Consider the following 14,355-nt stretch of genomic DNA (forward strand, 5'->3'; position numbering starts at 1 on the left):
CTTGCCCATATTTAATACTGTTCACATAATACAAGTCTCAAAAGAATGAATGGTGAATCAAAAAATAGAAATATTTTTGGCCAGGCGTGGTGGCTCATGCCTGAGGATCACCTGAGGTCAAGAGTTTGAGACCAGCCTGGCCAACATGGTGAAACCTCGTCTCTACTAAAAACAAAAAAATTAGCCAGGTGTGGCAGCACACATCTGTAATCCCAGCTACTTGGGAGGCTGAGGCACAAGAATCGCTTAAATCTAGGAGGCAGAGCTTGCAGTGAGCTGAGATCGCACCACTGCACTCCAGCCTAGGCTACAGAGCAAGACTCCATCTCAATAAATAAATACATTTTAAAAATAAATAAATGGTCGTTGGCAAAGCCTGAATCCTGTCCTCTCACTCCTCCCCAGTCAGAATGAGCTTCACTATTTGCTCCACCTTCTCCACCAACTACCGGTCCCTGGGCTCTGTCCAGGTGCCCAGCTATGGCGCTCAGCCAGTCAGCAGCTCAGCCAGCATCTATGCAGGTGCCAGGGGCTCTGGTTCCTGGATCTCCGTGCCCTGCTCCACCAGCTTCCGGCTCGGCATTGGGTTAGTGGGCCTGGCCGCCGGGATGGCCGGGGGTCTGGCAGGAATGGGAGGCATCTAGAACGATAAAGAGGCCATGCAAAGCCTGAACGACAGCCTGGCCTCCTACCTGGACAGAGTGAGGAGCTTGGAGACCGAGAACCGGAAGCTGGAGATCAAAATCCGGGAGCACCTGGAGAAGAAGGGACCCCAGGCCATTACTTCAAGACCATCGAGGACCAGAGGGCTCAGATCTTCACAAATACTGTGGACAATGCCCGCATCGTTCTGCAGATTGACAATGCCCGTCTTGCTGCTGAAGACTTTGGAGTCAAGTATGAGACAGAGCTGGTCATGCACCATTCTGTGGAGAACTACATCCATGGGCTTCGCAAAGTCACTCATGACACCAATGTCACTTGCTGCAGCTGGCGACAAAGATCAAGGCTCTCAAGGAGGACCGGGTCTTCATGAAGAAGAACCACGAAGAGTAAGTAAAAGGCCTGCAAGCCCAGATTGCCAGCTCTGGGTTGACCGTGGAGGTAGATGCCCCCAAATCTCAAGACCTTGCCAAGATCATAGCAGATATCCAGGCCCAATATGACGAGCTGGCTTGGAAGAAAGAGGAGCTCGACAAGTACTGGTCTCAGCAGACTGAGGAGAACACCACATTAGTCACCACTCAGACCGCTGAGGTTGGAGCTGCTGAGATGCCACTCATGGAACTGAGACATACAGTCCAGTCCTTGGAGATCGACCTGGACTCCATGAGAAATCTGAAGGCCAGCTTGGAGAACAGCCTGAAGGAGGTGGAGGCCTGCTATGCCCTGCAGATGGAGCAGCTCAACGGGATCCTGCTGCACCTGGAGTCAGAGCTGGCACAGACCCGGGCAGAGGGACAGCGCCAGGCCCAGGCCCTGCTGAATATCAAGGTCAAGCTGGAGGCTGAGATTGTCACCTACCGCTGTCTGCTGGAAGACGGCAAGGACTTCAATCTTGGCGATGCCCTGAACAGCAGCAACTCCATGCAAACCATCCAGAAGACCGCCACCCGCAGGATAGTGGATGGCAAAGTGATGTATGAGACCAACGACACCAAAGTTCTGAGACATTAAGCCAGCAGAAGCAAGGTACCTTTTGGGGAGCAGGAGGCCAATAATCAGTTCAGAGGTAAAATAAATAAATATTTTTAAGATTTTTGATTTTTTTGAGATGGAGTCTTGCTCTGTCGCCCAGGCTGGAGTGCAGTGGCACTATCTTGGCTCACTGCAACCTCCACCTCTGGGGTTCAAGCAATTCTCCTACCTCACATTCTGGAGCAGCTGGGACTACAGGTGCACTCCACCACGCCCAGCTAATTTTTGTATTTTTAATAGAGATGGGGGTTTCACCATATTGGCCAGCCTAGTCTTGAACTCGTGATCCACCCGCCTCGGCCCCCCAAAGTGTTGGGATTACAGGCATGAGCCACTGTGCCCGGCCAATTTTTGATGTTTTGTTCAAACATTCATTCATTTGGCTACTTAAATATTCATTTAAAAATTCTGCATGCTTTCCCTGCCTGGCCAACATGGTGAAATCCCATCTCTGCTAAAAATACAAAAATTGCCAGGCATGGTGGCTCACATCTGCAATCCCAGCACTTTGGGAGGCTGACCACCTGAGGTCGAGAGTTCGAGACCAGCCTGGTCAATGTGGTGAAACCTCGTCTCTACTAAAAATACAAAAACTAGCTGGGCGTGGTGGTGGGTGCCTGTAGTCCCAGCTACTTCAGAGGCTGAAACAAGAGAATCGCTTGAACCTGGGAGGTGGAGGTTGCAGTGCGCCAAGATTGTGCCACTGCACTCCAGCCTGGGCGACACAGCCAGACTCTGTCTCAAACAAAACAAAACAAAACAAAAGAAAACATCACAAAAATTAGCTGGGCGTGGTGGCACATGCCTGTACTCCCAGCTACTTGGGAGGGTGAGGCAGGAGAATCACTTGAACCTGGGAGTTGGAGGTTGCAGTGAGCCAGGATTGCACCACTGCACTCCAGCCTGGGCAAGAAGAGTAAAACTCCATCTCAGAAAAAAAAAAAAAAAAAAAATCTGCATTCTTTCTACAAATATTTATTTATTTATTTTTCTACAAATAATTATTAGACATTTATCATGTGCCAAGCACTATGCCAGAGTTTTGAAATACAACAGTGAGGCTGGGCGCGGTGGCTCATGCCTGTAATCCCAGCACTTTGGGAGGCCGAGACGGGCGGATCACGAGGTCAGGAGATCGAGACCATCCTGGCTAACACGGTGAAACCCTGTCTCTACTAAAAAAATACAAAAAATTAGCCAGGCGTAGTGGTGGGCGCCTGTAGTCCCAGCCACTAGGGAGGCTGAGCCAGGAGAATGGCGTGAACCTGGGAGGCGGAGCTTGCAGTGAGCCGAGATCGCGCCACTGCACTCCAGCCTGGGCGACAGAGCAAGACTCCTCAAAACAAACAAACAAACAAACAAACAAACAAACACATTAGCCAGCCGTGATGGCACCTCCCTGTACCAGCTGCTGAGGTGGGAGGATCGCCTGAGCCCAGGAGGTGGAGGTTGCAGTGAGCCAAGATTGTGCCACTGCACTCCAGTCTGGAGGACAGAGCGAGACTCCATCTCATACAAAGAAAACCAAAAAAAAAAAAAAAAAAGAGGAAAAAATGGATCTAGGGCCAGGTGAGGTGGCTCATGCCTGTAATCTCAACATTTTGGGAGGCTGAGGTGGGAGGAATAGGTTAAACTCAGAGTTCAAGCCAGCCTGGACAACATAGTGAGACCACGTCTCTACCAGAAAAAAAAAAAAAAAAAATGCCGGGTGTGATGGTACGTGTCTGTGGTCCCAACTACCGGGAGGCTGAGGTGGGAGGATCCCTTGAGCCCAGGACGCTGCAGCGAGCCATGTTTGTACCACTGCACTCCAGCCTAGGTAAGAGTGAGATCCGGTCTTAATAATAATAATAATAATAATAGGCCGGGCGCGGTGGCTCACGCCTGTAATCCCAGCACTTTGGGAGGCCGAGACGGGCGGATCACGAGGTCAGGAGATCGAGGCCATCTTGGCTAACACGGTGAAACCCCGTCTCTACTAAAAAATACCAAAAAAAAAAAAAAAAAAAAAAACTACCTGGGCGAGGTGGCGGGCGCCTGTAGTCCCAGCTACTCGGGAGGCTGAGGCAGGAGAATGGCGTGAACTCGGGAGGCGGAGCTTGCAGTGAGCTGAGATCCAGCCACTGCACTCCAGCCTGGGTGACACAGCGAGACTCCATCTCCAAAAAAAAAAAAAAAAAATAATAATAATAATGGGCCGGGTGTGGTGGCTCACGCCTCTAATCCCAGCACTTTGGGAGGCTGAGAAGGGTGATCACCTGAGGTCAGGAGTTTGAGACCAGCCAGACCAACATGGTGAAACCCCGTCTCTACTAAAAATACAAAAATTAGCTGGGCGTCATTACGGGCACCTGTATTTACTTGATAAGTAATATCAAATGAAATGAACAAGGATGATTACTGCAGTAGTGTTTGGGGAAAAAACTGACTATACCCCAGGACAGCAAGGTCAGGAATTTGAGACCAGCCCAGCCAACAGAGAAAAACCCCATCTCTACTAAAAATACAAAAAATTAGCCAGGTATGGTGGCACATGCCTATAATCCCACTTCTCTGGAGGCTGAGGCAGGAGAATTGTTTGAACCTGGGAGGCAGAGGTTGCAGTGATTCGAGATTGCACCATTGCATTCCAGCCTGTGCCACAGAGCGAGACTCCATCTCAAAAAACAAAACTAAACATAAATGCACTGTAACTTTGTCATACAAGGGATTACAAAAAGTAGTCAAAGGGACTAAAGTTACCTATACAAACACGGAAAAATGTAAAAATTACCTCAAAATGGATTATAGATTTAAACATAAAATGTAAAACTATAAGCGTTTAGAAGAAAACACAGGAGAAAATCTCCAGGACCTGTGCCTTGTTGAGGAATTCTTAGATGTGACACCAAAAGCACAATCCATTAAAAAAAAGTTAAATTAGACTTCATCAAAATTAAAAACTTTTGTTGTGATTTACCAATCACATATCTGATAAAGAACTCATATCTAGACTATATGAATAATTTTCAACTCAACAGTAAAAAAACAAAAACAAAACCAATTAGAAAATGAGTAAAACCCAGCCAGGCATGGTGGCTCACACCAGTAATCCCAGCACTTTGGGAGGCCAAGGGAGGAGGATTCCTTGATCCCAGGAGTTTGAGACCAGCCTAGGCAACATAATGATACCCTCACCTCTACAAAAAATTTTAAAAAATTAGCCAGGTGTAGTAACACACAACTGTAGTCCCAGCTTGGGGAGGTTGAGGTGGGAGGACCACTTTAGCCCAGGAGGTTGAGGCTGCAGTTAACTGTGATCGTGCCACTGCACTCCAGCCTGAGTAACAGAGCAAGACTTTGTCTCAAAAAAATTAAAAAATTGGCCAGGCACAGTGGCTCACACCTGTAATCCCTGCCTTTTGGGAGGCTGAGGCGAGCAGATCACTTGAGGTCAGGAGTTCAAGACCAGCCTGTCCAACATGGTGAAAGCCTGTCTCTGCTAAAAATACAAAAATTAGGTGAGCGTGGTGGTGCTCGCCTGTAATCCCAGCTACTTGGGAGGCTGAGGCAGGAGAATTGCTTGAACCTGGGAGATGGAGGTTGCAGTGAGCTGAGATTGTGCCACTGCACTCCAGCCTGAGTGACAGAGTGAGACTCCATTTCAAAAAAGAAAGAAGAAAGGAGGACTCCAGGAGAGAAAGAAAGTTGTGTCATAGTTACAGGAAACTAAAACTAAATGCCTTGTAGAAATATCAATCATGTAAATCCAGAAACAGGCAACCCAGCCCACTTTGAGGAAATTACATAACTGGAATCAGGCCATACGTATGCCCTTGAGACTGGCTTTTCCAGGCTGCATAATGCCCTAGAAAGCCACCCAAGTTGTTGCATGTATCAATAGGTTGTTCTTTTTTAATGCTGCGTATTCCGTGGTACGGATGTACCACAGTCTATTTAACCCTTCACCATTTTTTCTAAAAACTATTTATTTATTTATTATTTTATTTTATTTTATTTTATTTTGAGACGGAGTCTTGCTCTGTCACCCAGGCTGGAGTGCAGTGGTGCAATCTCAGCTCACTGCAACCTCTGCCGCCCAGGTTCAAGCAACTCTCTGCCACAGCCTCCCAAGTAGCTGGGATTATAGGCACCTGCCACCCTGCCCGGCTAATTTTTGTATTTTTAGTAGAGATGGGGGTTCACCATCTTGGCCAGGCTGCTCTTGAACTCCTGTCCTCGCAATACACTGCCTCGGCATCCCAAAGTGCTGTAATTACAGGTGTGAGGCACTGCACCCGTTCTTTTTTTTTTTTTTTTTTTGCTATGGAGTCTTGCTCTGTTGCCCAGGCTGGAGTCCAGTGGCATGATCTTGGCTTCTTGGCTTACTGCGACCTCTGCCTCCCGAGTTCAAGTGATTCTTCTGCCTCAGCCTCCTGAGTAGCTGGGACTACAGGCATGTGCCACCACTCCTGTTTAATTTTTGTATTTTTAGTAAAGACGCAGTTTCACTGTATTGGCTAGACTGGTCTTGAACTCCTGACCTTGTGATCTGCCCGCCTGGGCCTCCCAAAGTGCTGGGATTACAGGCGTGAACCACTGCGCCCAGTCATCATTCATCTTTTAAGGGACATTTTGGTGGTTTCCGGGTTAGGACTATTTCATATAAAGCTTCTGTGACTGTTCATGTACAGTTTATATGTGAACATAAATTTTGTTTTTTCTTTTTTTTAGACGGAGTCTTGCTCTGTCAACTGAGCTGGAGTGCAGTGGCGCAGTCTCAGCTCACTGCAACCTCCACCTGCCAGGTTCAAGCGACTCTCCTGCCTCAGCCTCCTGAGCAGCTGGGACTACACCCAGCTAAGTTTTGTGTTTTTAGTAGAGATGGGGCTTCACTATGTTGGTTGACCAGGATGGTCTTGATCTCTTGACCTTATGATCCTTCCGCCTTAGCCTCCCAAAGTGCTGGGATTACAGATGTAAGCCACTGTGTCCGGCCTGATAAATTTTCATCTATCTGGGATAAATGCCCATCAGTGCAAGTTAGTTTGTATGGTTAATATATGTTTCGTTTTTTATTAAACTGTCAGACTTTTTCCCAGAGTGTTGTATCATTATACATTCCCACAAGGCAGGAGCAATTCAGTTTCTCTGCAGTCTCACCAGCATTTGCTTTCATCACTATTTATTTGTTTTAACTGTTCTAATAGGTGTGTAGGAATATCTGTTTATGGTCTTAATTTGTATTTTGATAATGGCTAGTGAAGTTGAACATCTTTAAACATGCTCATTTGTATCTATACAGTGCATTCTTTTTGGTAAAAAGTCTCTTTATGTCTTTACCCATTTTCTTCGTTTAATTCCTTAATTTTTTAACTTTTTTAAGTTTTAATTTTTTTTTAGACGGAGTCTCGCTCTATCGCCCAGGCTGGAGTGCAGTGCAACGATCTTGGCTCACTGTGACTTCCACCTCTCTCAGGTACGAGCAACTCTCCTGCCTCAGCCTTCCGAGTAGCTGGGATTACAGGCATGCACCACCACACCCGGCTAATTTTTGTATTTTAGTAGAGACGGGGTTTCACCATGTCGGCCAGGCTGGTCTCAAACTCTTGACCTCAAGTGATCCACCTGCCTTGGCTTCCCAAAGTGCTGGGATTACACGGGTGAACCACCATGCCCGGCCTTGGTCTCTGTCTTTACTGTTGACAGCTTTCCTCAAAGGTCTGATAATCCTTGAATATTCAGTTAAAAATACCAGATTTTTAACTGAACCACTGCATAGCTGACTGGAAGCTCTTTGTGAGTTTGCAGGTCTTGTCAACTTGTGGGCTTATTTTTAGATTCCCTAGGTAGTCAGCCAGCTTTTGTGTGCAGGTACGTGTGTGGTACCCCAAATGACAGTATGTGTAGGTATTTTCTCTGTAGCAATTTACTTTATCTGGAGAAAAACTAATTTTCTGCCTGGCTATTGGCTTTGTAGCACTGGACTGAAGAATCTCATAGTTCAATATGTAGACCTTTTTTTGTTTTTCTTTAAAAAAGCAAGTACTAATCTAATATTCTGCCTGGCTATTGGCTCTGTAGCACTGGACTGAGGAATTTCACAGTTCAATATGTAGACTTTTTCCTTTTTTTTTTCTGAGATACAGTCTCGTTCTGTCACCAGGCAGAACCAGGCAGTGGTGTGATCTCAGCTCACTGCAACCTCTGCCGCCTGGGTTCAAGCGATTCTCCTGCCTCAGCCTCCTGAGTAGCTGGGATTACAGGCGCACACCACCACACCTGGCTAATTTTTGTATTTTTAGTAGAGACGGGGTTTTACCATATTGGTAAGTCTTGTGTCGAACTCCTGACCTTGTGATCCGTGCACCTCGGCCTCTGCGCCTGGATGCCCTTTTTTTTTTGTTAAAAAAAGAAAAAGAAAACAAAGCAAGTACTCTGGAAACTCTGTAGACCTTTTTTCTGACATAGAGTCTCACTCTGTCGTCCAGGCTGCAGTACAGTGGCATGATCTCAGCTGACTGCAACCTCTTACCTCCTGGGTTCAAGCAATTCTCCTGTCTTAGCTTCCTGAGTAGCTGAGATTACAGGCATCTGCCACCATGCCCGCTAAATTTTTTGTATTTTTAGTAGAAATGGGGTTTTGCTACGTTGCCCTGGCTGGTCTCGAGCTCCTGACCTCAAGTGATCTGCCTGCTTTGGCCTCCCAAAGTGCTGGGATTACAGCTGTGAGCCACCATTCCCAGCCTGTAGACTTCCAAGGAATTCTCACTCGATCTCTCTTCCTTTCTGCTGCTCCCCAAGCTTCTCAGATTGTTTCTCCCCAGAAAAAGTACTTGTGGGAGTGGGGAAGGGGTGGCTGCCTGACTGATGGGAGTGACGGAGGGCTTGTAGGGCTGCTTTTCAGTCTCCAGACACCCCTCGCTGTCTTCACTGTTCCTACACTGCCTTCCAAAGTACCAGGCTTCAGTCCTCGAGTTGTCTTGCTTTTTGTGGGTCTTCTCCAACAAAGCTTGGCCTTCCTCTGCTCTGCTAATTTAGTCACCATTCCTCCATCTGCTTTTTGTCTTCATGTGCTGTGGGTTTGGGGAGAATAAATGTTTCCTAGTTTTATTGAAGATAGCATTTGTGTTTCTGTTTCTTGTTCTGATTGTGTTTTGGGGAGATTAAAAAAAATAGTCTAGAAAGGTCAATGTTCAGCCATCGAAAACCTGGAAGCTGTGGAGGTGACTTCTAGCAATTGCCTCCATCATTGCTGTCCAAACATATTAAAAAAAAAAAATACAAAGAGTGTTCTGAAAGCAGTTCAGTCTGCCCATACTCTTTGCTCAGTGGCAGTGCTAAGTAGTGCTGCGCCTAACCATATTGGAGCCTGAGGCAAAAGAAAAAATTAGTAACACTGATCTAATCTTTATTTAACATTTCAATATTTTGTTCATTATGGAATTTTGCTGCACCTATTTTGACTTAAAAATACTGCATTGGCCAGGTGTGGTGGCTCACGCCTGTAATCTCAGCACTTTGGGAGGCCGAGGCAGGCAGATCACCTGAGGTCGGGAGTTCCAGACCAGCCTGACCAAAATGGAGAAACCCTATTTCTACTTAAAATACAAAAAATTAGCCGGGCATGGTGGTGCATGCCTGTATTTCCAGCTACTTGGGAGGCTGAAGCAGGATAATTGCTTGAACCTGGGAGGTGGAGGTTGCGGTCAGCCGAGATGATGCCATTGCACTCCAGCCTGGGCAACAAGAGCAAAATTCCTTCTCAAAAAAAAAAAAGAAAGAAAAGCATTAAAATACTATTTTAAGGCTGGGCATGGTGGCAAATACCTGTAATCCCAGTACTTTGGGAGGGCAAGGTGGGTGGATCACCTGAGGTCAGGAGTTGAAGACCAGCCTGGCCAACATGTTGAAACCCTGTCTCTACTAAAAGTACAAAAATGAGTTGGGTGTGGTGGCATAGGCCTGTAATCCCAGATACTTGGGAGGGTGAGGCAGGAGAATCACTTGAACCCAGGAGACGGATGTTGCAGTGAGCCGAGATCATGCCATTGCACTCCAGCCTGGGCGACAAGAGCAAAATTCCGTTGAAAAAAAATTATTTTATTGGCCGGGCGCGGTGGCTCAAGCCTGTAATCCCAGCACTTTGGGAGGCCGAGGCAGGCGGATCACAAGGTCAGGAGATCGAGACCACGGTGAAACCCTGTGTCTACTAAAAATACAAAAAAAATTAGCTGGGTGCGGTGGCAGGCGCCTGTAGGCCCAGCTACTCAGGAGGCTGAGGCAGGAGAATGGCGTGAACCCGGGAGGCGGAGCTTGCAGTGAGCCGAGATCGCGCCACCGCACTCCAGCCTGGGCGACAGAGCGAGACTCCGTCTCAAAAAAAAAAAAAATTATTTTATTACTAATATTACTTACTATTATTATTTATCACTTAATTACTGAGTGCTTTGGCGCCTTTTACATTTTATATCCCAATTAGGTGACTTATTTCCTTCATCCTAATCCTGGTCCTGGGATGTATCACTTTTTTTTTTTTCTGAGACAGAGTTTCACTCTTGTTGCCCAGCCTAGAGTGTGCAATGGCGAGATCTCGGCTCACTGCAACCTCCGCCTCCTGGGTTCAAGTGATTCTCCTGCCTCAGCCTCCCGAGTAGCTGGGATTACAGGCGCCCGCCACAACACCCAGCTAATTTTTTGTATTTTTAGTAGAGACGAGGTTTCACTGTATTAGTCAGGATGGTCTCGATATCCTGACCTTGTGAACCGCCCACCTCAGCCTCCCAAAGTGCTGGAATTGTAGGTGTGAGCCATTGCGTCCAGCTGGATGTATCACTTTCTGCAGCTAATCATGCCCCACCCTGCAAGCCACTACAAATAAACATTTCATCTACTTGCTTTTTTTTTCTGTTTCTCAGACCCTTTAGGTCTGAAACAGAGTTTAGGATGAAATATGTCATCTAAGTAAATACAACCTGCTTGCCATGCAAACTTACACCTTCAAGACATATCCCACAGTCACGCTTTCAATCAATTTATCTTCCTGGCTGGGCACAGTAGCTCATGGGCTGTAATCTCAGCACTTTGGGAGGCGGAGGTGGGAGGATCACTTGTGGCCAGCAATTGGAGATCAGTCTGGGCAACATGGTAAAACCCTGTCTATCAAAAATACAAAAAACTAGCCAGGTATGGTCTCAGCTACTAGCGAGGCAGAGGTGGGAGAATCGATTGAGCCCAGGAGGTAGCACAGGTTGCAATAAGCCAAGATCCTGCCACTGCATTCCAGCCTGGGCAATAGAGTGAGACCCTGTCTCAAAAAAAAAAAAAAAAAAAAAAAGAAAAGAAAGAAAAAAAAAAAAGAAGGCCGGGCGCGGTGGCTCAAGCCTGTAATCCCACACTTTGGGAGGCCAAGACGGGCGGATCACGAGGTCAGGAGATCGAGACCATCCTGGCTAACACGGTGAAACCCCGTCTCTACTAAAAAAATACAAAAAATTAGCCGGGCGAGATGGCGGGCGCCTGTAGTCCCAGCTACTCGGGAGGCTGAGGCGAGAGAATGGCGTAAACCCGGGAGGCGGAGCTTGCAGTGAGCTGAGATCCGGCCACTGCACTCCAGCCTGGCGACAGAGCGAGACTCCGTCTCAAAAAAAAAAAAAAAAAAAAAAAAAAAAGAAAAAAAAAAGAAGAAAATTATCTCCTTAACACATGACTGTTGCTGAGTGTTCTCCTCTGTTCATAGAAAGAGTTAGTCTCTTCTAGGAAATAGCAGATTGGATCAAAGCGAGCCCTATCAGTATAATTAAGATGCCATATTTATTTATTTATTTTTTTTAAGACAGAGTCTCGCTCTGTCACCCAGGCTGGAGTGCAGTGGCAGGATCTCAACTCACTGCAACCTCTGCCTCCAGGTTCAAGCAATTCTCCTGCCTTAGCCTCCCGAGTAGCTGGGTCTATAGGTGCCCGCCACCACACCCAGCTAATTTTTTTTTTGTATTTTAAGTAGAGACGGGGTTTCACCATATTGGCCGGGCTGGTCTCAAACTCCTGATCTTGTGATCCGCCTGCCTCAGCCTCCCAAAGTTCTGGGATTACAGGCATGAGCCACCACTCCCAGCCAATGCCAGATCTTTATTCATACATGGTGCATAACGTAAGGACTGGGGCGGCACTGCTGATTCCAAAGCTTTGTTTTGGTTGGTTGTTTACTAAAATAAAGTGAGATTAACAGAGATGGAAGCATTTCCTCTAAATTATTCTGGTGTTCATTTTTCTGCTAAAAATTTTGACATGAAGTAAAAGCAGTAACACTTCCTCATTTATCTCTACAATCACTGCTATCACATGTGGGCAGCGTCAGAAAAGGATCTTCCCTTTTCTTTTTTTTTTGTTTTCGAGACAGAGTCTTGCTCTGTCATCCAGGCTAGAGTGCAGTGGCACAATCTCAGCTCACTGCAACCTCTGCCTCCCGGGTTCAGGCAATTCTCTTGCCTCAGCCTCCCGAGGAGCTGGGATTACAGGCACGAACCACCATGACCAGCTAATTTTTGTATTTTTAGTAGAGACAGGGTTTCACCATGTCCCAGGCTGGTCTCAAACTCCTGACCTCATGATCTGCTTGCCTCGGTCTCCCTAAGTGCTGGGATTACAGGTGTGAGCCATCAAGCCTGGCCTTTTTTTTTTTTTTTTGAGACTGAGTCTCACTCTGTCACCCAGGCTGGAGTGCAATGGCATGGTCTCAGCTTACTGCAACCTCTGCCTCCTGGGTTCAAGCGGTTCTCCCACCTCAGCCTCCCGACTAGCTGGGAGTACAGGTGTGCACCACCACACCTGGCTAATTTTTTTTTTGTTGTTGTTGAGACGGAGTCTTGCTCTGTCGCCCAGGCTGGAGTGCAGTGGCCGGATCTCAGCTCACTGCAAGCTCCGCCTCCCGGGTTTATGCCATTCTCCTGCCTCAGCCTCCCAAGTAGCTGGGACTACAGGCGCCCGCCACCTCGCCCGGCTAGTTTTTTGTATTTTTAGTAGAGATGGGGTTTCACCGTGTTAGCCAGGATGGTCTCGATCTCCTGACCTCGTGATCCGCCCATCTCGGCCTCCCAAAGTGCTGGGATTACAGGCTTGAGCCACCGCGCCCGGCTGCTAATTTTTATAATTTTAGTAAAGACACGGTTTCACTATGTTGGCCAGGCTGGTCTCGAACTCCTGACCTCGTGATCCACCCACCTCGGCCTCCCAAAGTGCTGGGATTACAAGCGTGAGCCACCGCACTCGGCCTTTTGTTTTTTTTTCTGAGATGGAGTCTTCGCTCTGTCGCCCAGCCTGGAGTGCAGTGGCATGATCTCGGCTAACTATGAGCTCCACCTCCCGGGTTCAGTTCAGGCTGTTCTTCTGCCTCAATCTCCCATATAGCTGGGACTACAGGTGCCTGCCACAATGCTCAGATAGTTTTTTGTATTTTTAGTAGAGACGAGGTTTCACCATATTAGTCAGGATGGTCTCGATATCCTGACCTTGTGATCCACCCATCTCGGCCTCCCAAAGTGCTGGGATTACAGGTGTGAGCCACCGCTCCTGTCCCTTTTTTTTTTTTTTTTTTTTTTTTTTTTTTTTTTTAGAGGGAGTCTGGCTCTGTCACCCAGGCTGGAGTGCAGTTACATGATATTGGCTCACTGAAACCTCTGCCTCCCAGGTTCAAGCAATTGTCCTGCCTCAGCCTCCCAAGTAGCTGGGATTATAGGTGCCCACCACCACGCCCGGCAAATTTTTTGTATTTTTAGTAGAGATGGGGTTTCACCATGTAGGCCAGGCTGGTCTTGAACTCCTGACCTCAGCTGATCCTCCTGCCTTGGCCTTCCAAAGTGCTGGGATTACAGGCATGAGCAACTGCACCTGGCCAGGATCCTCCCTTGCTAATGACAAGATTTTTCATGGTTAAGTAGATGGAGGAGAAAGGCATTTTGGCTACAAGGGAGTAGTAAGATGTAATGGTTGAATTTGTTTGTTCTTTTTTATTTTTTTAAGACAGAGTCTCGCTCTGTCGCCCAGGCTGGAGTGCAATGGCACCATCTCAGCTCACTGCAGTCTCCGCCTACTGGGCTCAAGCAATTCTCCTGCCTCATCTCCGGTGTAGCTGGTACTACAGGCACGCCACCATGCCCAGCTAATTTTTTGTATTTTTTAGTAGAGACAGGGTTTCACCATGCTGGCCAGGCTGGTCTTGAATCTTGACCTCGTGATCCGCTCTCCTTGCCCTCCCAAAGTGCTGGGATTACAGGTGTGAGCGACCATGCTCAGCTGTTTATTCTTTTGAGTTCTTGTTTTAATTGACTATGATGATTTAGGGATGTCTTGTAGATCACTGTCCATTGCTACAGTGAAGAACGATCAAGTAGAAGGCATTCTCAGTCCTTGTGTGTCCACAGGAAATCTTAACATTTTGGGGATGTTATCTCTGTAAGCCACAGAGGCACCATGTCTTAATAAAGACACAATGGTCACCTCATACCTTACTTGCTGTATCACACCCTTCAGGAAGGTCCAGGAAAATGCCCTTCAAAGTCTCAAAGTGTGCACTGTGGACCAGAGTTGGTTCTGGAACTGTTGTTACTTGTCTGGGCTCAGATATTCATAGAAATTAAGAGCAAGCATTTAGAAAATTTCACAGCAGGCAGGGCGCAGTGG

At 47.2% G+C, this 14,355-nt stretch overlaps 1 pseudogene; it reads left to right on the top strand.

Moving 5' to 3' along the window:
- The first annotated feature begins 410 nt into the window (after window positions 1–410).
- LOC117086333 lies at window positions 411–1,725 on the top strand (annotated as a pseudogene).
- The last annotated feature ends 12,630 nt before the right edge of the window (window positions 1,726–14,355 follow it).

Source organism: Trachypithecus francoisi, unplaced genomic scaffold, assembly GCF_009764315.1.
Source record: "Trachypithecus francoisi isolate TF-2019V2 unplaced genomic scaffold, Tfra_2.0 Lachesis_group1, whole genome shotgun sequence".
Classification (NCBI taxonomy): domain Eukaryota; kingdom Metazoa; phylum Chordata; class Mammalia; order Primates; family Cercopithecidae; genus Trachypithecus; species Trachypithecus francoisi.